The sequence below is a fragment of the Lygodium microphyllum genome, chromosome 15, assembly GCF_053477565.2.
Source record: "Lygodium microphyllum isolate KBCC chromosome 15, Lygodium_microphyllum_v1.1.10, whole genome shotgun sequence".
Taxonomy (NCBI): Eukaryota; Viridiplantae; Streptophyta; class Polypodiopsida; order Schizaeales; family Lygodiaceae; genus Lygodium; species Lygodium microphyllum.
In genome coordinates, this window is record NC_141149.1 from 52,968,428 (window position 1) to 52,992,240 (window position 23,813).

Consider the following 23,813-nt stretch of genomic DNA (forward strand, 5'->3'; position numbering starts at 1 on the left):
TGACCACAAATTGCAGGAGAGAGAATGGAAATGAATGTACCGCATTCAGGCAGATCAACTTACCTTCAGCATCTTACTTGGAAACAGTTGTTTCAATAGAGACCGCCCAAGCATACTGCAGAACGATTACCAACATAGCACAACCCCAGCATAGTGTTATCTGAACAACTGAACAATTTAGGACAAACCTAACAACATACCACAAGAGCTTGAAAGATAATGCTTACCACAGAAAACAACTGTTCGAATGAAATTCAACCAAATACAGACAATTCACATATGAAGCCCATCCAAGGGAACCCTGTTGACACAATCAGACATTACTGAAATATTGCTTGACCCACCCAATGCTTCTCTCACATCTTTGCTTTCGCAGATGAAGAGAACCACCTACAGCAAATTAGAGAACATAAGCACCTCAAAATAAAACAAATACTAACTAACATGGCAGAGAACATGTGCAACTCATAAATAATGACAAAACAAAATGCACATATGGAACATATCAGAGAGAGGAGATATGAATTCAACCCAAACAGCAAAGAAGAGGTTCTAATCTCCTCAAAAGCATGAAAAGGAGGGGTTGAAAGCATAATTGGTCTGTCCGCAATGCATTAGAACATTTTTAATTACCCATTCCAGAGTGCACAATTCTATTGGCCGCTTGAGAGATCTCCTACATTGGCAGTTTGACACTATACAGTATGCAGGTCTTATTTCCAGGGATGATTTGGCATCTTGGCATGTTGCGGTCTCTTCAGTCTCTTCGTCGTATATATAATTCTCTTGTGACTCTTGTATTGTACATTCAGAGTAAATTGATACAATGACCCATTACGGAAATAGAAAAAAAAAGGAAAGAAACGCATAAATGGAACACTATTATGGTTCTCTTGATCCTTTCGTTTCTTATATGGAGAATCAAACAGCAAATCAGAGAGCATGTGCAGTTCAGAAGAAAACAAATGCTAACACACCACAGGATTTGCGCAACTCATAATAAATGCCCAAAAAGAAATGCACATATGGAACATAACAGAGAGCAAGCAGCCATGGATTCAACACAAATTCCATGAACTCAACCAATTTACAGCATAAGAAAATCTACTCACCTTGAAATCATGGAAAGGAATGCATAAACAGAGTATACAATCTTCTCTCGGGTCTTTTCTTTCTTAGATGAAGAGAACCAAACAGCAAATTAGAGAAGATATGAACCTCAAAACTGAACAAATGCTAACACGCCACAGAATTAGGTGCGACTCAGAATTAATGACGATAAGAAATGCATAGATGGAGCATGTCGCAGAGAAAGCACCAATGCATTCAACACAGAATCCATGGATTGAACCAACACAGAAATTATGAAATCAAGGGCAGGTACATACAAAGAAAGCACCAATGCATTCAACACAGAATCCATGGATTGAACCAACACAGCAATTATGAAATCAAGGGCAGGAACGTATGTACCGATTGGAACATGGCAAAGATAAGTGCAGCCAAAATACAGCTTTGTAGAGGGATACACGTAATCCCGCTTATGTTTGCATCTATCAGTGATTCCCAACCAGTTATGCCACGAATGTCTTGCCCTGCATGAGACATTTCACTATCAATGACCTTTCTCTTTTCAGTAGCATGTAAAGCATGTGTCCATATTTCAGCCTTTGGACCAAGCATCACTTAGCCATGCATTCTATCCAACTGTAGACCAAAAGTAAAAGCATGTACTGCCGCATAAGCATTTCAGATAGCCAAGTCTTCCAACAACTTCTGCATACCTCCCTTTCCAAAATTCAAAGCAAGAGGCAATCCCATTTCTTATGCATGGATCTTGCCATCTTTCCAAAAGATGAGCTGTCATGCCAAGGCCTCTTGATAGGTAACACAATCATTTCTCTCATGCTGCAAACTAACACACCACATACATCTTTTTCCTAGCTTAGGGACTGCTGCCCGTCCCCTATTCTCTTGTCTTTTTTCATCCAATTTTACAACCTTCAGTTGAAGATCCCACATACCTTTGACCAATTCATCCAAGACATCTTCCCTAGCAGAGGGAACAATAGCAGATACAGCCATAGGGTTAGCCACAGAAATAGGTGGCTTACTAGATACATCAACTATCTTACTCGTAACAATGGGCAAGCTAGAGGCATGCAATCTTTCTCTTCTTCTATGCTTCTTCATAAGTGCAGTAACAGCTTCCTTGACATGTCTCCACTCTATTTTCAAACCTGTCTCTGTAATCTGATCCTCCAACAAATCATCAAGCTTCTCTTGAAGCTCACAATCAGCTGCTTGTAGAAACAATTCAATTTTCTGACTTGCAAGAGCTTGCTGTTCTGCAAGATCCAACTACTCAAATCAACTTTCAAATTCTCTTAATAATTCTATAGCCACGAGACCCTTATTGGGTTGTAAAACCCACTCCTAAAAAGTCTTGCGCGTAATCAAACTGGTGTCCTCAATGCAAAATTCTTCTCTAAGTGTCTTCTTGAAGGCTACCCAATCAACATCCTGCAATTATAATTCAGTAATCCGTGCTTTCAGTTCATGTACTGTAACACGTACAAAATATTGGCTCCATGCAAATTGAGCCACCCCAAAGAATTCCATATGTGGGAGCTTTCGCTCAACCACCAAGACCCACGAACCGCTTATTGTTCAAGCGTTCCAAGCCGAGCACTAATGGCTACCTCTCACATAGCCGACGCGCCATCCATATCTACAGGTGTAGTGAGCTTATTTCCATGCCGATCGAGTTACCTCCTCTCCCGCGCACTCCGGTAGCTCCATGATCCAAGTGCAAGCTTCAAGCAAGCTCCATCCTCAAGCTCCACGTTCCAAGCTCCATCGTCGCGAGCAAGACAAGACAAGAGAAGATAAGAGAAGAAGAGAGGAGAAGATGGAGAGCTTCTCTTCCCCGGTCCCTCACCCTCACACACTCACTCCTTCACACTCTCACACTCCCTTTCTCAAGCACAAGCTCAAGCAAGCAACAAGAAGAAGAAGAAGAGGAGAGCCACTTTTGGCCACACACAAGAATGAGCTTCTCATTCACTTTTCAACTTTATATACAAAACCCTAAATCCCTTTTGGACGGTCATCCCCTTATCCTCTTTTTTACATGGCCGGCTGTGGCCTAGGCCCTTTTGCCCATTGTCCTATCTTCCTAGCTTCCTTTCCACCGCCCATCTACATTTACAAATTGCACGGGTGAGAGCCCAGTGCTCCTTGAATTAAACCATGATGCACTTGCGCTCTTTTACAAAAGTATTGACTTGCACTTTTCCTTGCGCGACTTTCTCCCTTATTTAAGACTTTTCTCATTGTGCGTCTTTGTCTTCTGTTTCACTTTGCCTTGGCCTTTGTCTTCTGCTTTAGCTTTTTCAGATTTTCCACCTTCGTTCGTTTGAGGGTTAACGTTACCCCCCTCCGAGACGAGTGTCAGTCCCATGGCACTCACCGTCGTAGGTAGTAGACTTTGGCCTGCACCGAAGACGTGGGTGGCAAGGACGTCTGTGGTTGCCGTGGAGGAGTGTTGGTAGGGGTGGGAAGGAAGGTCGGTGAGAGCACGTTGGTGCTTTAGGTGGTTAGTAGTAGGGCTATTGGAGTTGGTGGTAGGGCTGTTCTTTGTGGGGATTGCACTGATGGAGTACAAGTGGGGGTTTGTTGGGGATTCAGCACATGACGATTCGTAGTGGGCTTGCAGGATGATAAGGATAGGAATTCAGAGTTGAGTATCGATGAAGAGCGAACGACACCTTCGTTGGAGTCTTCAATACTTGCAATTGAAAACCTCTCATAGGTGATCTCTCCCTAGGGGTAGTGCTAGTCTTCTCTATCGTGCACAAGACATAGTTTAATGAGTTTGGGAGACAGGTCGAACTCTAAGCAAGCTGAGTATTGTCCTGCACTTGAGGATCCAAGCTGTGTATATACATCAGTACAGATATTATGTAAGTGCTTGTGCATACTTAGATATTACGTAGGTAGAAGACCGCGGCCTGGTTTTTCATAACGATGTGTGGATGAAGCAAAGTTGTCCATATTGAGAAGAAGTACACGTAAAGGCGTATGCAACATCCTTTGCCTTATGACTGCACGACGTAACATAATTAAACACAAGGACACTGCACTATCGGTAGCTGGTAGCTATTGGACCGGCGTGGTGAGGACAGTGTACTTTTTATGGCCATTCGTGTCGTGCTTACCACAATTGATTGCAATGGTATTAAGGCAAAGTACAAGAGGAAGTCATGTGAATGGATCAGGGTGACAGTGTTAACGATTCAAATCCTGGTCAGTCGGACTGTCACGTGGCAATCCAACCTGGTACAGTACAGTCGGCTTCATTTAATGCAGCCGACCTACAGTTATTTTGCACCCAGTTTTTGGCTATTTATAGCCGGGATTTCCAGCAGTCTCCTACACACTTCTGTATGCACATTACAGGCTAGAGGCTCGTGCAGATTCTGTCCCTGTTCGCAGATTTCAAACAGGAGATCGTGCAGACTGCAGCGGACTTCGAGATGAACAGCAGGTTGCATCGTCGAGGAGGAGACACGCAGTCCAGCGCACTGCGCCCGTGTATATATCTGCATATCTTTGTATACAGCACACTTTATACAGCAGATCTTCATCTTCCACTGTCTCTTTCTCTCTCCTCTCTCTGCGTTCTCTCTCTTTCAATCTTACGCTTCCGCACCGGTGCACTCTAACATGGTATCAGAGCAGTGTAGAAGGGCTGACTGGGTGAAGAACCAACCTGAAGAGGAGTTTTCATCACGACACAAGGCTGCGTTTTCAGCGTTTGAGGGCAAGCAGGAGGGCTGCGCCTCGGAACAAGGCTGAAGCGAGCGAGGGTGCACGAGAAAAGAGTCCAGGTGGTGGATTTGCTGCTGTTTACTGCTGTTTGATGAGGAGGAAGTTTGAGTTTTCAGCTTTCAAGTGCAAGTTTTGCTTTTTCATCGCCTCCAGTGGGTGAAGAAGTTTCAGGACGCGGAAGAGCCCTAGCAGGCTGCGTTTTCACAGTCAGAGGGGGCTGCTTTTGCGTTTGTAAAGGCATTACAGGTGAAGATGTCTACAGAGATTGAGTTGGAGTTCCAGACAATCATGGACCAGAAGGTGCCTGTCTTACCGGCTCTTCCCGCAGATCAGAAGCTCGATGGCGACAATTACCACATTTGGCGCGTGATGATGTTGGCCATCCTTGAGTCCTACGATTTGGTGAAGCTTGTACAGGAGGAGATCGACCGGCCCTCAGTGAGAGATGAGTCCAAACTCTCTTCCGATGCTCGTGCGGAGTTGGCCAAGGCACAGTCTCACTGGGACAAACTGAATGCCAGGATTCGTTCCTTTCTTTTTCTGTCTTGTACTACAGCCGTGATAGCCCACATCGAGCACTTGACGGTGGCTCGCAAGATATGGCTGGAGCTTGATCAGATGTATAACCAGATGCCCCTTATGAAGCGGGTTTCTTTGGAGGTATAGATACGGACCTTTTCCGTGAACAAGTCTTCTTCGTTGCGGGAGCAAATCAACAAGCTTAGACAGCTTCAGATGCAGGTTCAGAATGCGAGGAAGCCGATTTCCTCCAAAGACATGGCGATCACACTCTTGTCCCAGTTGCCGCCACAATTCGGTGCTTTCTACTCCGCCCTTATTGCTTCGGGGCGAGAGTCCACTCTTCGGTGGGAAGAGTTGGTTCCTATGGTCTTGGACCAAGAGGAACAACTGAAGGGACAGAATGCTTCCAAGTCGAAGGCACTGACAGGTCAAGCCTCTCAGAAGAAGGGGAAGGACCAAAAGAAGAAGAAGGGGGATAACAAGTCAAAGAAGGACAAGGACAAAGACAAAGAATCCACATGCCATATTTGTGGAAAGACCGGCCATTGGAAGAAGGATTGCCCTGACAAAGACAAGAAGGACACCAACAAGGACACGAAGGATTCTGGAGCGGTGGCTGCACCCTCATCAGCTGCGTTTCTTCATCTAGCTGTCATTGAGGACTCTACACCGAATGCTTCTGATGTTGCGATGACAGCTCCCCAGGCTCGAGAGTGGATCGTTGACAATGGTGCCTCCCGGCACATGACTCCTCCATCAGATGGTGTTGCCCTCCATCAGATGACTCCTCCATCAGATGGCGTGGGTAGATTCTCATTGGAGATAGCTCTTCGGTGTCTATTGCAGGACGGGGTGAGATGCAGCTTATTCCAGATAAACGTGGTGGTACCCATACCTCAGAGGTCTTGCATGTACCAGGTTTAGAGTATCAACTACTGTCAGTTCATAAGATTTGTTCCCTTGGACTTATGGTGGAGTTTGACAGTGATTCAGTGCGAGTCCTTGATCGTGGGTCAAGGAACGTTCTCTCATCAGGATATGAGGAGAACGGCATCTACAAATTGAAGTCTTCTACCGCCCTCTCTACTCTTCTTCTTACCTCAGACACAGTCAGAGCTATGGCATGCTCGATTTGGTCACCTCAACTATGATTATCTTCGGAGGGCGTCACGTGGACACCTTGTTCGAGGCTTGCCAGACATAGTGGTGAGCTAGCAGCCATGCGTCTCCTACATTCGTGGGAAACAGCATAGGGATGCGATTCCCAACAAAGCTTCGCGGCGGTCTACTTTACCGATGGAGCTTGTATCTACGGATCTTTGTGGCCCTATGAGGAACGCGTCCTTGAGAGGGAGCTCGTACTTCATGTTGATCGTAGATGACTTCAGCAGGATGACATGGGCCTATTTCTTGGCATTGAAGTCGAAATCTTTCTTCCACTTCAAGGATTGGCTTCTCTTTGAGGAGAACCGATCAGGCCAGATATTGAAGACCTTGCGATCCGACAAGGGTGGTGAATTTGTTTCTAATGAGTTTGCTCGTTTTTGTGCAGATAAAGGTATTCACCAAGAGTTTGCTAATACCAATACTCCTCAAGAAAATGGCATTCTTGAACGGAAGAACCGAAATGTGATCGAGATGGCGCGCACCATGATGGAGCACCAACAGACAACTCAGTTTCTGTGGGCCGAGGCTGTGGCTACTGCAGTCCACATCCTTAACCGATCCCCCACTTCGGCCGTTGATGGGATGACACCTTTTGAGACTTACTTTGGGACTAAGCCCGATGTTTCTTATTTTAGGGTTTTTGGGTGTGATGCCTATGTTCACATTCCCAAGGCCCATCGTAATAAATTTGAAGCAGCTTCCCGAAGACAGGTGTTTGTTGGCTACAGCTCTCAGTCCCAAGGCTATCGTTTGTATGATCCCGTCAAGCGGGATGTGTACACCAGTCGAGATGTGTGGTTCGTGGAGGTTCCGACCATAGCAGCGGGTGAGGAGCATCCCATTCTTGGAGATCTAGGGGAGAATCGGGCTCCCGCGACAGTTCCTTTGGAGCCCGCGCCTTTTGATTTTGATTCTGTTTCTGATACAGAGTCTACTGTTCCACCGGTCACCCCCAAGGAGTTACCACCGGTGGATATCCCAGAATCTTCCGCTAATGGAGAGAGACAAGGAGAGGTCCGGTCTCCTCCTCGTTGGGCCCTTGACACACTCCGTGATTCAGGGATGGAGGAGGTCCCTGAGGAGTGGGGACCGCAGGATGGTCCGCAGCGGTCACGAAGGCACTAGGCACATTCTACGGAGCTTGTTTGCTCTAACTATTGTTTGATGACTTGTGTTATGCAGGATCGAGAGCCCACCTCCGTGCAGGAGGCTTTACAGTCCGCACCATGGAAGAAAGCTATGGAAGCTGAGTTGGAGGCTATTGAGAGGAATGGCACTTGGTATCTCGTGCCTCGCCCCCCGAATAAGAAGGTGATTGGCGTCAAATGGGTCTTCAAGACCAAGTACCTTAGCGATGGTTCTTTGGACAAGCACAAGGCTCGCCTTGTTGCTAAAGGTTTTGCACAGCGCCCAGGGATTGATTGTCATGACACTTTTGCTCCCACTGCTCGTATGGCGACTATTCGAGCTGTTCTTGCCTTGCCTGGCCATAGGAGATGGCCTGTCTCCCAGTTGGATGTAAAGTCGGCCTTCCTCAATGGTGATTTAAAGGAGGAGATCTATGTAGAACAGTCTCCTGGCTTTGGATCTTCAGATGGGCAAGTCTACAGGTTGAAGAAGGCCTTGTATGGCCTCAAGCAAGCTCCGCGTGCATGGAACGAGAAGATTGATTCTTTCCTTCAATCACAGTTGGGATATCGACGTTCCAAGGCCGATCCGCAGCTTTATGTACACACTTCCGAGGCTGGTTGTATACTTTTTGTGTTGTATCTTGATGATTTGATTGTCACAGGTGATCATGCACAGAAGGTCAAAGAGACGAAGGCAGCTTTACATCGGACGTTCGAGATAACGAACTTGGGTCTACTCCATTTCTTCTTGGGCCATGAGATTTATCAGTCTCAGAGGGGGATCTTCATCTCTCAGCAGAGATATGTACAGAAGCTCTTGGTTTCTTTTGCGATGGAGGATTATCGGACCATTTCTACTCCTATGGATCCGAACTGGAAGGCCACTTCCCATTCAGCTTCTCCCATGGCGGATGCTTCCCGCTATCGTCAGTTGATTGGATCATTGATTTGGCTCCTCAACACTCGTGTTGATCTTTGTTTTGTTGTTGGGCTCTTCGCGGGGTTGATGAGTGAACCTCAGACGGTGAAATGGCTAGCTGCCCAAAGGATACTTCGGTATTTGAGAGGGACATCTGATTTAGGGATTTATTATCCATCAGATACAGGTGGTTCAGATCTTGTACTTGCAGGCTGCAGCGACTCGGATTGGGCTGGTGATGTGGATCACAGGCGGTCTACAACAAGTTACTGTTTTACCTTGGGTGCAGGTGTTATCTCATGGAGTAGCAAGAAGCAGCCCACAGTAGCCCTTTCGTCCTACTGAGGTGGAGTATCGGGCCGCGTCTTCCACCACATGTGAGGCTGTGTGGCTTCGGAGATTGTTGGAGGAGCTTGGCTGCTCCCAGACTCATCCTACTTTGCTGCAATGCGACAATGAGAGTTGCATTGCCTTGGCTCGGAATCCTGTTTTCCATGCCCGGACGAAGCACATAGAGATCCAGTATCATTTTATCAGAGAGAAGCTTCTGGATGAGACCATCACTGTGGAGTACTGCAAGACGGAGGACAATGTTGCAGATTTGTTTACGAAGGCGCTTCCCTAGACTCTACTTCGGAGCCATTCCAGATCCCTCAGGCTTCTGTCCCAGCCAGGCTCTGAGAGGGGGTGTTAGCGATTCAGATCCTCGTACAATACAGTCGACTACATTTAATGCAGCCGACCTGCAGTTATTTTGCACCCAGCTTTTGGCTATTTATAGCCGGGATTTCCAACAGTCTCCTACACACTTCTGTACGCAGATTACAGCAGGCTAGAGGCTCGTGCAGATTCTATCTCTATTCGTAGATTTCAGACAGGAGATCGTGTAGACTGCAGCGGACTTCGAGGTGAACAGCAGGTTGCATCGTCGAGGTGGAGACATGCAGTCCACCGCACTGCGCCCATGTATATATCTGCATATCTTTGTATACAGCACACTTTATACAGCAGATCTTCGTCTTCAACTGTCTCTCTCTGCGTTCTCTCTCTTTCAGTCTTACGCATCCGCACTGCTGCACTCTAACAGACAGGTCTAACCATAGGCAAGACAAGCTCCCTAGGTATGTCCTACCCTTGATGTGCCTTGAACAATTGTGGGTGATGCTAAGGGGCTAGGGGACTAGGGACGAAGCCAGTCGACCAAGGTCACTGGGCGCACTTAATTTGAGGACCCCTAAGTACTGTGCTGTGATCATGGGTGCTTTCTATCTTTTCGTTGTTTCCTTTTCTTTTTTCCTTTTCTGTTTGCTTTTTTGTTTCTTTTTCTTATGCTTTTTTTTCCTCTCTTTTTTTTCTTTCTTTCTCTTCTCTTTTCTCCCTTTTTCTTTTTTCTTTTTTTCTTTTTTTTTTGACTTACCTGAGTACAACCATTGCAATATATTGAGACTATCAACCTTTCAATGGGTTGGAAAATGTCAAAGCTTCGAAAGCTCAGGAAATGGATATTAGAGTGATGATTGTGCCCTAGCCTCGTTGTTAGAGAAACAATTGTTGAGATAGGAAGATACACTTGAGATATTGCAAACCTCTTTGCGACACACGATGTCGGTACAATTGAGATAACAATAGTCGTGAGTCAACTGTAGAGCTTAACCCAGAAAGAGAGCGTAGCCCATGACTATGCTTTGGATTATGCAATGTGGATACTCGCAAGGGTGATTTTTTGCGTTCGGCAGCGTGGCTTTGTCGCGGTTCTTTGTGAGGTTGGTGGTCTTGCGGTGACTTGGGCATTGAACACGTTCGCATGAAGACCTGTGTCATCCTGCATCCACTTATCACTTCATGAGTATATGCAAGTCGCATGCGTCAAGTACAACGAACAAATGCAATAATGTCAAGATATTACTTTTTCAAAATCCTACGATGTTGATTGCGATACCTATTCCGGTGCTTGTTAACGACTTGACATATATTAGCAGTAGGTGAGGAAAGTGTGTACAAGTGGAGAGCCTGCCCCTTTAACCATTTAAAGTCAAAAAGTTATGGCAGGATGGCCTTTGTTAAGTTGCTTATATATCATAGGGGCTACTCGATTTGCATGAGGCGGGGTGAGTCCGGGTGGTCAGGCAACTGAGGCTCTGCTAGTGCGGGTCTCCTATGAGGTTGGGCAAAAAAGATGTCAGCCAGGACCTGAATGGTGTAGTCTCTGGCCACCATCGTTTCCAAAATGCTTTTGAACAATGCATCGAATTCTTCCCTGTCTCGAGCTGCCCTTTCTACCTTTGAGCACTTGGTACCCGAGCATCTGTTGGGGACTCGCGCAACCGGTGTTGCCATGCCTTGTGTGCTTCTTTGAGCTTCTATTCCCCTGGCCTGGGGATTCTTCGGCCTACATCCAGGGCGGTGTCGCTTGGGGCCTCATTTATTTACATACCTTTTAAGGCTAGGCACGTAGCACACCGGCGGGAGAGCTTGTGATGCATGCTCCCTTCGACGACAGAGAGCGTCTTTGCACGCCAGCTGCACTGGGTGCTCCATGCTTGCTACGTAGGGGGACCTACAAAATGCGAACCAAGGGTTAGGCCTTGAGATGATAAAACCATTTGCATAGAAGGGATTATACAGTGGGTTATCAAGCGCATATGACGAGGAGGGAAAAGGTGAGGCATGCAGTGGTGGTAGTAGAGGAATGGCCCCTATGATGATGTTCGTTTGGCCTCCAGCCATTAGCAAATATTGGCTTATGCTAAGTTGCGTGGACTGGTTGTCAGGGAGCAAAGCAAGGCTCATCCTCGGAAGGATAGACCATAAAGGGGAAAGGTGTATGGGAAAGGATGGTACCCTGTCCACACCCTCAGAGATGTTGGTTAGAGCTTTCTATGGTGGTGAAGAGGGTTGCATGCCCTCCACTTGGAGGCGGTAATGGTCACACAACTTCTAAATGTGCGGTGAGAGAACCTGAGGAGCTTAGCCTATTGAACCCAACTCTTCTCCCTGCACTTGACTATCATTGCTTATGTGTGTTGACATTGTATATACAGGGTCACAAAAGTCATTGTTTATTTATATACATATCTACGAATCCATGTCACTTTACGAGGATAAAAGCCAATTGTAGAACTCCGGATTGTACTGGAGCATGGCACATGCATCTAGTACTCGTGGCAGCTTACTCAATACCGATCAATATTTTGCAACATCGAGTAGCATGGAACCTTGTCTAAGTCTACTGGCAACATGTAACTCCTCCTCAATGAGAACCTTATTAGATAGAGAGTTCTCTTAGCTAGTTTCAGCTAAGTCTGTACCCCGAATGGTAGTCAGTACTCGAAAGGAAGTTGGTGCCACATAGGTTGGGTCTCTTTGAGACCGCCATTTGGCCAATCGCTCCTTTGAGACTGTCATGATCTGGGCTCCTAGTTCGGCCATTTCAACGCGGTTTTCACACCAACATTGTTCAAATTGACTCCGACCCTCTGATAGTCGCTTTAGTTGCTCTATCTCTAAGAGATTTGGTTGGTAGAGCACCTTAATGAATGTGACAATTAAGCGTAGTTCGTCAGCTTTCTCATCAAAGATGAGTCACATGCGTTCATACAAGAACCTGTCATAGTACTCGTCAAGATGTTCTTGCTCTTCCCAGGATAAGGGAAATGGCAAGTATTCTTCAAGCTGCTCTTTAGAGAATGCGCACATGTCTGCCAGGACATAGACATGTGCGAACACCTTGAGCTTAGCATCCAACTCGGTTAAGCATTCTGTGACACTTCTATGTTCAACGAGGGCTTGCTCGGTTGCTATCTCATGCAAGGTTTTAAGAGTTTGTGTGGACTTTAGCATAGCTAGGGGCTCAGGCCTAGAGGAGCAAGTTTGGCCAACGCTAGGATTCCTTATTGCGTCATGGTTCTCCTTAGATGTGACTAGTATAGATTTGTCACCCTGTTGTGACAATGTTGTATCCACTCTTGATTGGTCAATGCGAGTTCTATTGTCAGTGGATTAAGTGTTGCAAGCAACCGTTGATGGTAACGACTGCTTTGATTTTTCAGAGCACACGGATGTGTCTGAGGTTTCACCACTATTAGAAGAGGCGTCAATGGGATCATTGGTGGATGGACTCGATGCTTTATTCCTCAGCTCTCCAACGCTCTTGGTGTCAATGTTCTTGGGGTCCACAACCACCTGTAACTGTTATTTTCGTTGTTTTCTCCTCTTTTTCTTGGTTAGTGAAGATGCATCTCTCAACAACTCAGGACCCTGGACTAGGTCAACCGTTGATGTACTTGGTTGGGCCTCAGCATTCTCCTTCTCTAGTGTGTCCTTATGGGACATGGCCGTGGCCTGCTGAATAGCCTCGCTAGGTTGTGAGGATACAACTGCCTCCCTTTTTGGAGAGTCTAGCTCTTCAGCCCATTCCCTTGTGTTTAACTCCTCCAACCTAAGCTTTAGGCACTTTGGAAGTACTGGAGTTGTCAAGGAAGTTGGTTGCGACACCTCCTCCACAAGTAAACTACTAAGGACACGTTCCGCAAGGGGCGTTGTCACGGCCGAGGGCTATGACTGCTGTGATCCCTGATTGAAAGTAGTAGCGGCTAGTCTAATGGACTGGCTACTCTTGGTGGATTGCGGTATCAGGTCCCTAGGGCGATCGGAAGTGGTTGTGTCTTTTGTTGCCCTTTGAGCATTCATCTGTGTAGATTGAGCGTGAGTTGATCTAGTCACATTAAGTTGCATAGGCATATCCTTGGGCCGAGAGCTACGGCTTGTGTCGTGTCCCACCTCTTGGACATTTGGAAGCTTAGATGGAGATAGAGATTGGGAGTGAGCAGCCGCCCTTGACGACCGTTGCTGTGCTTCTTGTGTCCGTTTGGAAAAAGAGGGTGTAGGAGATCTAGGACTCTTAGGTGGACTTGGCACTGGTTGAATGATTTGCTCGAGGCTATTAGACGATTGTGTCATTTGCTTTGTTGAGCGATCAACCTTGCCATCAGCAATGTTGTCCCTATGATGCCTGTCATCCTCTTGGGAAATCAAAGGCTTATTGGGCACTAATGGCTTTTGTGCACGCTCAATGGTTACATATAACATCTGCTTATTAAGCATACTAGGTTGAGGCTCTTTCTTTTGAACGCTCGTGTTTGGTTTCTTGCCTCGAGACCTGGAGTTTCTCTTAAATTTCCTCCTGTGCTTCATTGCTTTTGATGCAATCTGGCCTTCAGCTGATAGAGGAGGTTTAGCAGGGGGTTTTGGTACCCAAATCCATCAGTTACCTGCATAATACCCTTGAGCACGTAGCAACGCTTTGAATATCCATCGTGGCGTTGTGCTAACCCTCCATCGATGCCTTCGTCTATAAGGCTTGGGCTTCTTTTGGGATCTTCTACGATATTTGTAAGTCCAAAGCCAGTCCTTGGCATTGTCTCTTGACCTTCTTGTTTCAGGCATGGCCTCACTCACTGGTTCTCATTGTTCGACCTGTGCTTGTATCAACTCTTCCAACAAGTCCTTGCTCTCGTTAGTAGGCTTGACTGTTATGTCAACACCTTCCTTGCCTTTCCCTCAAGGTTCTACGAGGTCACCCTTGCTAAAGGTTGTGACTATCCTCACACCCGGTAGTGTCAGGTGTATTCTCTGTGCTTCACAGTCAGCCTCATACTTGGTCGCCCTTTTGAAGGGTCTTCCTAAGAGGGTTTCCTTCCTGTAACTAGCATTATTTGGAGGAACATGAAATAGGATAGGCAAGCTTTCAGTTTCAATTGTCGCAAGGATTTTGCACTTCCCTATGAGTGCTTGTGGGTGTCCCCCGTAAGGGCTAAGAGTTGCATTAGTCGGTGTGAGCTCTGGTTGGCCTAGTAGGGTCCATGATTCATAAGTCAAGATATTAAAATCTGCTCCTTCATCAATCAGAGCATTGATAGTATGCTCTCTTTTCGCAATGAGTTTGACCCTAAGATAAGCAGGTGGTACTATGTCTTCATCTTCCAGGTCTTGGCTTGTAAATTTAAGCCTTCTGACAAATGCCCTTGAGTCCCCAACTGCACGACTAGATATGGATTCTCCACTGATGTCTTGGATCGTTAGTGCAGTGCTATTCAAGGAGCATCTATCGTCAGGACTATCACATCTAATCATTCTCACTGTTGTAGCTTGATGTTGTTGCTTTCCGCTTTGACTAGATGCAATCCGAATACAACACGTATGTGTTTTTACAGTGTGGCCTTTTTGCCCTTGTTGGCTAGATTGGCCCATTGATGTTCTAGGGTCTCTGTTTCTTTCTGTTCGGGTATGGGCTTTTGGTTGCTCTTTTGCGAGTGAGAATTCGTCCCCTCCGACCCGCAGAGCCGTTACGGTAAACACCATATGCAATTTGGAGGACCGTTTATAGCCAAATTTTGAACTACTTGCTCTAAGTTTCAGCCCACTGATAAATCTGTGATGTGCCTTTAGCTCTATGTAGCCTTTGGGGTCAATTTCAGGGTTTAGATGCGTCAAAATTTGTGTTCTAGATACCTGTCCGATTTTGACAATTTTTTGTCTGATTCTCAGACGTCCGATTTTCAGGAGTTTGATTATCGAAATTGGATGTCCAATTTTGGTTGGTCCGATTGGCCCAGTGGTCCGATTTTTGGAATCGGACGTTCGATTTTGACAGGTGTCTAAGTGGTCCGATTCCTTGTGTCCGATTTTCAAGATCCGAGCGTCCGGTTTTCAAAATTGGACCGATCCGACACACGAAGGTGATTCAATTCTAGGGCTGGTCCGATTCCGAGAATCGGATCGGAAGGATGGTCCGATTTTCGAAGTCGGACAGTTTTTGGAGAGGTCCGATTTTCGAAGTCGGACACTCCGACTCCAGAGATAGGACAATCCTATTTTGGGACTCGGACGAACTGGTCCGACTGCGCGGCCAACGGCCCACGAGTTGCACGCGACATCTCTAGACTGACGTCTACTTCACCGAATCGTGCCGTGCCATCTAATTAGATGCAAAGCAACAGAGGGAAACGCCTGGCATACCTGAAAACGGTATGGCACTTGAATCGATCAGCACGTTGACGATCTCCCCGCATCTCTCTCTCTCTCTCTCTCTCTCTCTCTCTCTCTCTCTCTCTTCTCAGAAGGTAGGGTATCAAATGTGGTATTTCTTGATTCCCTGAGCCTTATTGCCCCATCCCAGCCTGTTGTAACCTCAAAAGTCAGTCCCTCATACTCTTCCAACCAGAAATTTGAATCTGTGCCCCTATTTCCGTGTTTCAGCCTGTTATACAGCAACAGAAAACCCTATTGTTTTTCTTCTTGTTTCCTATCCTAATCTTGACCTAATGCAACAAAAATCAAAACCAGAGATGGAGATGGATGGTCCTACTCTAATATTCAACAACAAATCAAAAACCTACTTGCTAAGGAGATCGAATACCTCTTCAAACTCCCTCGCTTCATACCTATCTACTCAAGCACCGATTCGGGAAAAACCCTACTTCAATGCTCGATTCGAAGCGCGCAAGCGCTCAAGGCTTAAATCCGTTGGTCCCGACAACGGAACCAAAATGTGGGAGCTTTCGCTCAACAGCCAAGACCCACGGACCGCTTATTGTTCAAGCTTTCCAAGCCAAGCACTAATGGCTACCTCTCACATAGCCGCTGCGCCATCCATATCTACAGGTGTAGTGAGCTTACCTCCATGCCGATCGAGTTACCTCCTCTCCCGCGCACTCCGGTAGCTCCACAATCCAAGTGCAAGCTTCAAGCAAGCTCCATCCTCAAGCTCCACGCTCCAAGCTCCATCGCCACGAGCAAGACAAGAGAAGATAAGAGAAGAGGAGAAGAAGAGAGGAGAAGATAAAGAGCTTCTCCTCCCCGGTCCCTTATCCTCACACACTCACTCCCTCACACTCTCACACTCCCTTTCTCAAGCACAAGCTCAAGCAAGCAAGCAAGAAGAAGAGGAGAGCCACTTTTGGCCACACACAAGAATGAGCTTCTCATTCACTTTTTAACTTTATATACAAAACCCTGAATCCCTTTTGGGCAGTCGTCCCCTTATCCCCTTTTTTACATGGCCGGCCGTGACCTAGGCCATTTTTCCCATTGTCCTTCTATCTTCCTAGCTTCATTTCCACCGCCCATCTACATTTACAAATTGCACGGGTGAGAGCCCGACGCTCCTTGAATTAAACCATGATGCACTTACGCTCTTTTACAAAGATATTGACTTGCGCTTTTCCTTGCGCGCCTTTCTCCCTTATTTAGAACTTTTCTCCTTGTGCGTCTTTGTCTTCCGTTTCACTTTGCCTTGGCCTTTGTCTTCTGCTTTAGCTTTTTCGGATTTTCCACCTTCGTTCGTTTGAGGGTAAACACCATCTTCTAAGCATAGGTATGTACATATGCAGATACATTTCTGCCATTGAATAACTTCACCTCACGCTCAACTGCTTGCAAAGCATTCACGACAACACATTCTGTTTAAGCAGAAGCTTGCATCACCTGCTGCTGTTGTACCTACATAAGCATATTCATATTTTATACCAACTGTTGCAAAACATCACTGGAGATTATATTCGAAGATTTTCCCATCTTGTCTTTCCTTCTCCTGACGACCTTTTACATCGAGTTCACTAATGTCAAAGGAGTTTTTGTCGAAAGATCGAATCCATCGGGGATCAAAGATAGAAGGAAGTAGAGATAGGAAATGGAAGAGAAGAAAGAGAATTCACAAGTGATAAACACGACAAAGACAAAGCACAATGAATTGAATCAATATGTATTGAAATAACCTGGAATCTTTGCACTACTCAGAAGTAATCTCCAAACATTAGATCTCTTGGAGCTTCTTCGTAGAACAAAACATGCATCAAAATTACAGCTCCTTCTCTACTGCTTGGAACCCAAATCCGATGGCTCTATTGGCTCTAAAAAGAGGATAAAACCCCAAGACACTTGATCACAGATCTCCCAGATCACTCCTTATTCTTTCCGTTTAAACTGCAGTTTTCAGCCTGTTTACAACGATCGCGACGCGCGCGATTTTGCCCATCTATCTTTTTTTTATAAAAAATCTCGTAACTGGCTAAAAAAGCAACTTGCTTTTTGCATGCCATCTTAATCTAGAAGCTTTTCTAACTTTTTCGGATTTTTATAATGATTAATATAAAAAACATGCTAAAATTATCCAAAAATCTATAATTTTGGATAATCCATGCAACTCACACTAGTACTAATGACTCAAATCACATTGACTCTCTTGATCAGTAAGAAAGACAAATGATGATGCATTTCATGCTTTTTCGCACTGTGTCCGCATAGCATCACGACAGAGGTCAGATCTGGTGGCTTTCCAAGTCCTTCTTAGACATATTCTCTAGGTTGACATTCGAGAGTGAGAAAACTGCTTCTTCCATGCAGCCCAAGTTTGCATGGTTACCTAAGCAGATGAGTCATAAATCTGTTTGGGCTTCTTGACAGTCCAGGCTCTCATGCCTACATTAGTGACCAAAGATTTAAGGAGATGGGTGTGTTATAACTTGCATGGTAGCGAGAAATCAGGCTTGAGGCTTGACATCAGCCTCATGATCCACTGAAGTTCCAACTCGTTGAGTCTAAATTGATCCCTGATGGTGGGCATGCCCTTCCAGGAATTGAAACCTGCATCCCATGCATCTGCCCATGTCTTTAGACCTTTTAAAGCAATCTTCCTTGCTAATCTCGGCCGCTCATGATAGGGTGCCAAGGGAGGATCATAAGGAAAGGGAAAGAGCCAAATGCTGAGAAATAGCAAGCCATCCTCTCGCATTTGGGGATCATGGAGGAGTTTCATTTCTCCCAAGAGAGTCCCATAATTGAGCCAAGTCTTGTGCCATCTTGGACTGGACACTTTAATCTTTAGATTTCCACCTAATCTGTCATGCCAAGATGCTTCAGGCCATTCTTTACCACCAAGTTTGGTTGCACTAAGCCATTCTCTTGGAAGACTTGCCTAGGGTTTTGAGCAGTGTCGATTCTTTTAAGGATCGAGAGTGCCAGTCTCGCTAAGCCTTAGGATACAAGGATTTCAGACCATAGCCTCCATCTGATCTGTCTTAGTGGCAGTAAGAGTGAACCACGGTATTTGAGTATAGCCTTTGGACCCATCTTTCTTCCATAGGAAGTCTCTGATCATCTGGTCTAGCTGCTCCCACAAAGTCCGATGAAATGGAATCAAAGAAGCCATAAAGACCGTGAAAGAGGTCAAGATCACCTTGGCTATCGCAAGCTTCCCAGTTAGTGAAAATTGAAATTTCTGCAATTTCTCAAATTTATTCTTCCCCTTAAACCATTGAAAGCATTGTTTAGTGGAGAGATCTACGCCAACAGGGCACCCTAGATATCTTATAGTTTCTCCACACTTGATCAACCTTGACTCCTATTGCAATAACTAGGGATGGGACTCATTGCAAGTTAGGAGGAGAAGCTCGATCTTGACAGTATTAATCTTGGAAGTCGATAGGCTAGCGAATTCTTGATAAAGTTCCATCAGATTATCTATTGAAGTCTTCTCAACTTGGACTATACTGGCGTTGTCTTCATCGAAAAATTGGGATACCATGTGAAAACCATCAAGAAGGGGTAGTCCTTTAATAGTGTCTGCTGCCACTTGTTTGTCAATATGTCTCAAAAGGGGGTCAGTAATTAAAGCAAAGAGGAGTGCCAGTGGGCAGCCCTGCTTGATGGATCTACGCAAAGGGAAGGGCTGGGAGAGCTTTCCATTGACCATTATGCATGCCAAAGCATTGCTAAATAGTGCACCAACCATGCCAAGGTAGATCAGACCAAAGGCCAAAACCAAAGGCTTGCAGTGTGGATATGATAACCATGCCAAGGTAAGTCCGAGCCAAAGGCCAAAGCCAAAGGCTTTGTCAAGGTCCATGTTGACCAAGACAAAGTCAGTGTCAAGTCCCATAGCATGGTCAATGGAGAATATAAGATTGAGTAGAGCATCTTGTATTTTCCTCCCGAACACAAATCCATACTTTCGGGGTATATGACTTTGCCCAGCAATAATTTGATTTTACCTGTGATGAGCAGCTTGGCAAGAATTTTATCAGTGAAGAGGAGTATGGTGAGTGGCCTCCAATTGGAGGGTTTGGACCTATCCAAAGCTTTAGGCACCAACTTTATGAGGCCAACATTCCATTCTTCCGATATCACGCCCATTTTTTTTATCCGATTGAGGAGGTGGACTAACTGTTCCGAACAGGAATCCCATAACGTTTGGAAGAACTCGGGCGGGAGGCCATCCAACTGTGGATTCTTCCCATGCTTCATTAGATCAAGTGTGTACTTGACCTCCTCCTTTATAAATGGCCTTTCAAGAAGAAGGGCTTCATCAAGCCGAATAGGGTCCACCATAGCACTGAGGAAGTTGTGCATCATTATTTGATAGTTCACTGACTCATCAAGCGCACTACCAACAATGATCGATAGATGAACTTTAAATATCTACAAAATAGACCAGTCATTAGTGTGTTTAGTTCCATTAATGTCAACAATTTCTGTGATGTGTTCTTTCTTTTGCTTGTACTTGAGGGCACAAAAAAAAAGTGAGGAGGGTGCATCTCCTAGCAATTCCCATGTTCCTTTGAGCTGCACCTTTGCAACAACTACTTTAAACTCCTTAGCCTCTCTCAGAGCTTGTTCCACAGCAAGAAGAGTAGCTTGCATATGGGTATCATTCGGATTATGCTGTAGCACACTCACCAGTGTTTCTCTTGCCTTGACCGCAAGCTGATCAATTTTTCTCCTTTGTTCAGCTTTTTGCTTGCCATAGTGCTTAGCTGCATTTGTGACTAAGTGCAGCCACTTGATCCACTTGTAATCAGGTGTGATAAGATCATCAACAGCATGGGTTTAGGCTCGCTTCATTTGGTGAAGGAAGGTCTTGTCTCTAAGGAATGAGGTATTTAGCTTAAGGGGGGGGACCATTGGGGGTTCTTGTTGAGAGAACCATCTTGAAAGAAATCAGGACAGGTAAGTGATTAGAAGTTGTCTCTTGAGTCAAAATTCTTACCTTTGTACAACTATTGAGCCACCAAGCATCGAGGTTGCCATAGAACCTAGCTCTCCATGTGGGACCCACATGTCTATTATGCCAAGTGAAGGGCATTAGATTCTCCTGTTGTTGGAAGGGGAAGCTTAGGTCCCTTAGATTGTGGGTGAGCTGCAAAGTGTCCCACGCTACTCTTTCTATCTAACAAAAAAGTCGCGTTCCAATCCCCTGAAAGTAGGGTCAAAGTGGGTTCGAGCTTTTCCTTCAACCACTCCCACAGATGCTGCCTTTTGGATGACACGTTGGGAGCATATATGGCAGTCAGGGTTATCTCTTTACCACTAAGGGTAACCCTAGCAGCCATAGAGTTGTCATCCCCTTTTTTCCATGCTAGCTGAGGTCAGAGCTCATCTTTGATGGCTAGAATGGCCCCACCTTTGCCTCGTGCCAGCAAAAATGGCGAATCCTGGGATAGAGATCTTGCAACATCCTCCTAACCTAATTTAACCTCTTGAAGAGCTATGATCAAAGGCTTGTGCAATCTGATGAGCCTCATGCATCGCTTCCATCTTGACTCACTAGCCAAACCCCTCACATTCTAGAAAAGCAGGGTCACCTTGGTTGACTATTTATTCATATCAAGCCTATTCATGAAGTTCAATGTCAAAGTCTCCAGAGCCCTCAATGGTCGCATAAATGTAACAGTTAACCAGAGGTTTGCAAGCGAGCCTCTTGAGTGAGATTTTGGTCTGCTTCTTCTTGGTCTTCCAACCATTCTTCGACGGGACATTTTCCTTCTGCACCTGCGTGGATTTGGTGGGTTTTTGCACTGATGTCTTCTCCTTGTCAGTCTCGATGTTCTGTGTGCTCTGGGGGACTTGCCAAGAGGCTTGACAGCTAGCTCTGTCTGTTGTTTCTTTCCCTTTGCAGAGTCTTTGCCTTTAGGTGGCTCAGATTGGATCTTAACTTCTTGCACTTGAGTTTGATAGCCATCCGTAGAGACAACACTGCTTTGCTGCTGCATTCTTTCGGGCCAATCTTGAGCAAAATGGCCATTCTCACAACAATTATAGCATGCATCTGGGAAAGGAGAAAATTTGAGTTCCACCACCACCTCAAAGCCCGATGGATCCTTGATCTCAAGGAAGTCAGCCGGCTCATTCCTACGGTCCCACAACACACAAGCTCGACATTCTGCTTTAAGCTTGCCAGAGAGGGTGGTGGGGGAGGGAACATAGAGGACTTTGCCCAGTCCTTGGGCGAGCTTCTCAACCTCATCATCAAGCAAGACTGGAAGGTCCGCGAAAGTAACCCATACCTGACATTCATATTGAAGAACCCCTTCAGGAGAAAAGGATGCGCTCCACGGTATTGTGTGCACAAGGTTGCCTCTGTGTCCCACAGCAGAGCCCAGGACCCAGTCACTTTCAGCTCTGGAACCTAGGAGGACCAGGAAGAAGCCTTTCCCAATAAACCTGTATTGCTACAGGGTGGCCTTACCACAGTACGTGTTATCAAACCAGTGTGCAAACTTGTCCTTGCTGGGAGGACGCCCCATGAAGTAAAGAAACATGCCAAAACACAAAGCATATCAGCGTACCTTTGCTTAACCTTGTCAAAGGAGAGGGTCACAGTAGCTTTGTGAACTTTCTTGCTGGCTTGGGCAATGATAGATTTGCAGGTTTTATTGTACTTGGATTGATCATTTCGCAGCTGGCTCTCGACTGCCGCCATGTCAATGTCTGCATGTTTGAGAGCCTCCTTGTAGTCCATGTGCTGGACTTGCTCTGCGCTTAGAGCATCGTCCACATACTACATCCTCCTTTGTCTCTTTCTCGAGATGGACCCTCCTGCATGCATGCAGGTAGGGTATCAGATCACATGTGCTGATGTGCCCCCTCACACGCGGAATGGGAAGGCTGTTCTAGAGGGTTCCACTTTTTCGGCCTGGTCTCACATCAAACCTTCGCAGCTTCTTTTTTATTCAAGACTTTTAACTGATTTTTCTCCTCACACTCTCTATTACATAAGAGAGAGAATTGGTCCTTATAATAAAAAAGGTGAAGGTGTTAAAATTATTAAGAGGACCTTCAACCCTTCAAAATCACAATCGGGTGGTAACAACACTTCTACTCACCAGAAGCTCCAATTCAACCTATAGAGGATCAAGGTGTCCTGTGGACATTACAAGCCTAAAGATTTCGGTGATAGAGCACAAACGTTCTCTATCCAAGCTTCCAACAAATCAGCATCCAAAAGTCTTAAATGGAAAGGAGTTTATCTTGATGATTGTTCTTTTACCATTAAACAATTGCTTTTTGACTGATGTTTGGAGGTCATAGTACAACAACATGGTCGAATGTTGGTGAAAGAAAGAGTATCATCTCAAAACATTCATTTTATGTTTTATAATGCTCTCCTCGACAAGATTGCTCCGAAAAAAAATATTATAAGTAATTTTTCTTCCCCATTGGAAAACTGTTACTAGAACATATCTAAATTTTTCTCAGTAAAACACATGTGATTGCACCTTATTCTCACTTCCTCACATATGAACCATTATAATTTTTGCTTATAGATATATTCAAATACTCAAACACACGCTTAAACTAGTTCACCTAGCTTGATTATCTAATTAGGATAATTTTATTAAAATATATTTTGATTTTAATCCAATCATAATTATTTAAAATAAAAAATAATTTTTATAAATTTATTATATCATTTCAATTATTTTGTATCTTTAAAATGTATTATTAATCCCTCCACCTATTTGAACTCATTAAGTATGATAGGAGTACTTGCATCCAATGCAAACAACATCTTTCTTTTGATCACAAGCAATCAACCTACTATGTTTTCCATTTCTAAACTCCTTAATGAAGTAACCATATTTATTGAGCTTTACTTGCAACCCTTGATTAGCCATTTGTCCAATTGAAGCCAAATTTTTAGTGATGGTACTTTAGGCATATACAAGACATCCAAGCTTATTCTCTATACTATCTCTAGTGACCAATGGGACACTACTAATGCGAGTAATCTTATACAAGGTATCATCCCTGTATCATCTCTTATAGCCACATCTTCTTTGGTTTACATTTGTTGCTTCTTATCAAATCATTTTGTATGATGTGTCATATGGTTTGTAACTCCTAAAGAAAAGAACCAATCATCCTCTCTAGGGGGATATGTCATACTTCCAAGTACGTGTTCCATA

At 45.1% G+C, this 23,813-nt stretch overlaps 1 long non-coding RNA gene across 6 annotated transcripts in view; it reads right to left on the bottom strand.

Moving 5' to 3' along the window:
* LOC148024523 (uncharacterized) overlaps window positions 1-22,528 on the bottom strand; it is a 35,185-nt gene extending 12,657 nt beyond the window's left edge. For 2 of the 6 annotated variants that reach the window (XR_015693322.1, XR_015693317.1), the window contains exons 1-3: window positions 22,194-22,528; window positions 228-390; window positions 64-115 (exon numbers count right to left, since the gene is read on the bottom strand). This is a non-coding gene — a long non-coding RNA (uncharacterized LOC148024523). Of the gene's footprint in view, window positions 1-63; window positions 116-227; window positions 391-1,473; window positions 1,586-21,911; window positions 22,108-22,193 lie in introns of those variants that run through there. The other 4 variants (XR_015693319.1, XR_015693318.1, XR_015693320.1 and 1 more) reach the window with 3 other exon arrangements.
* Window positions 22,529-23,813: the final 1,285 nt, after the last annotated feature.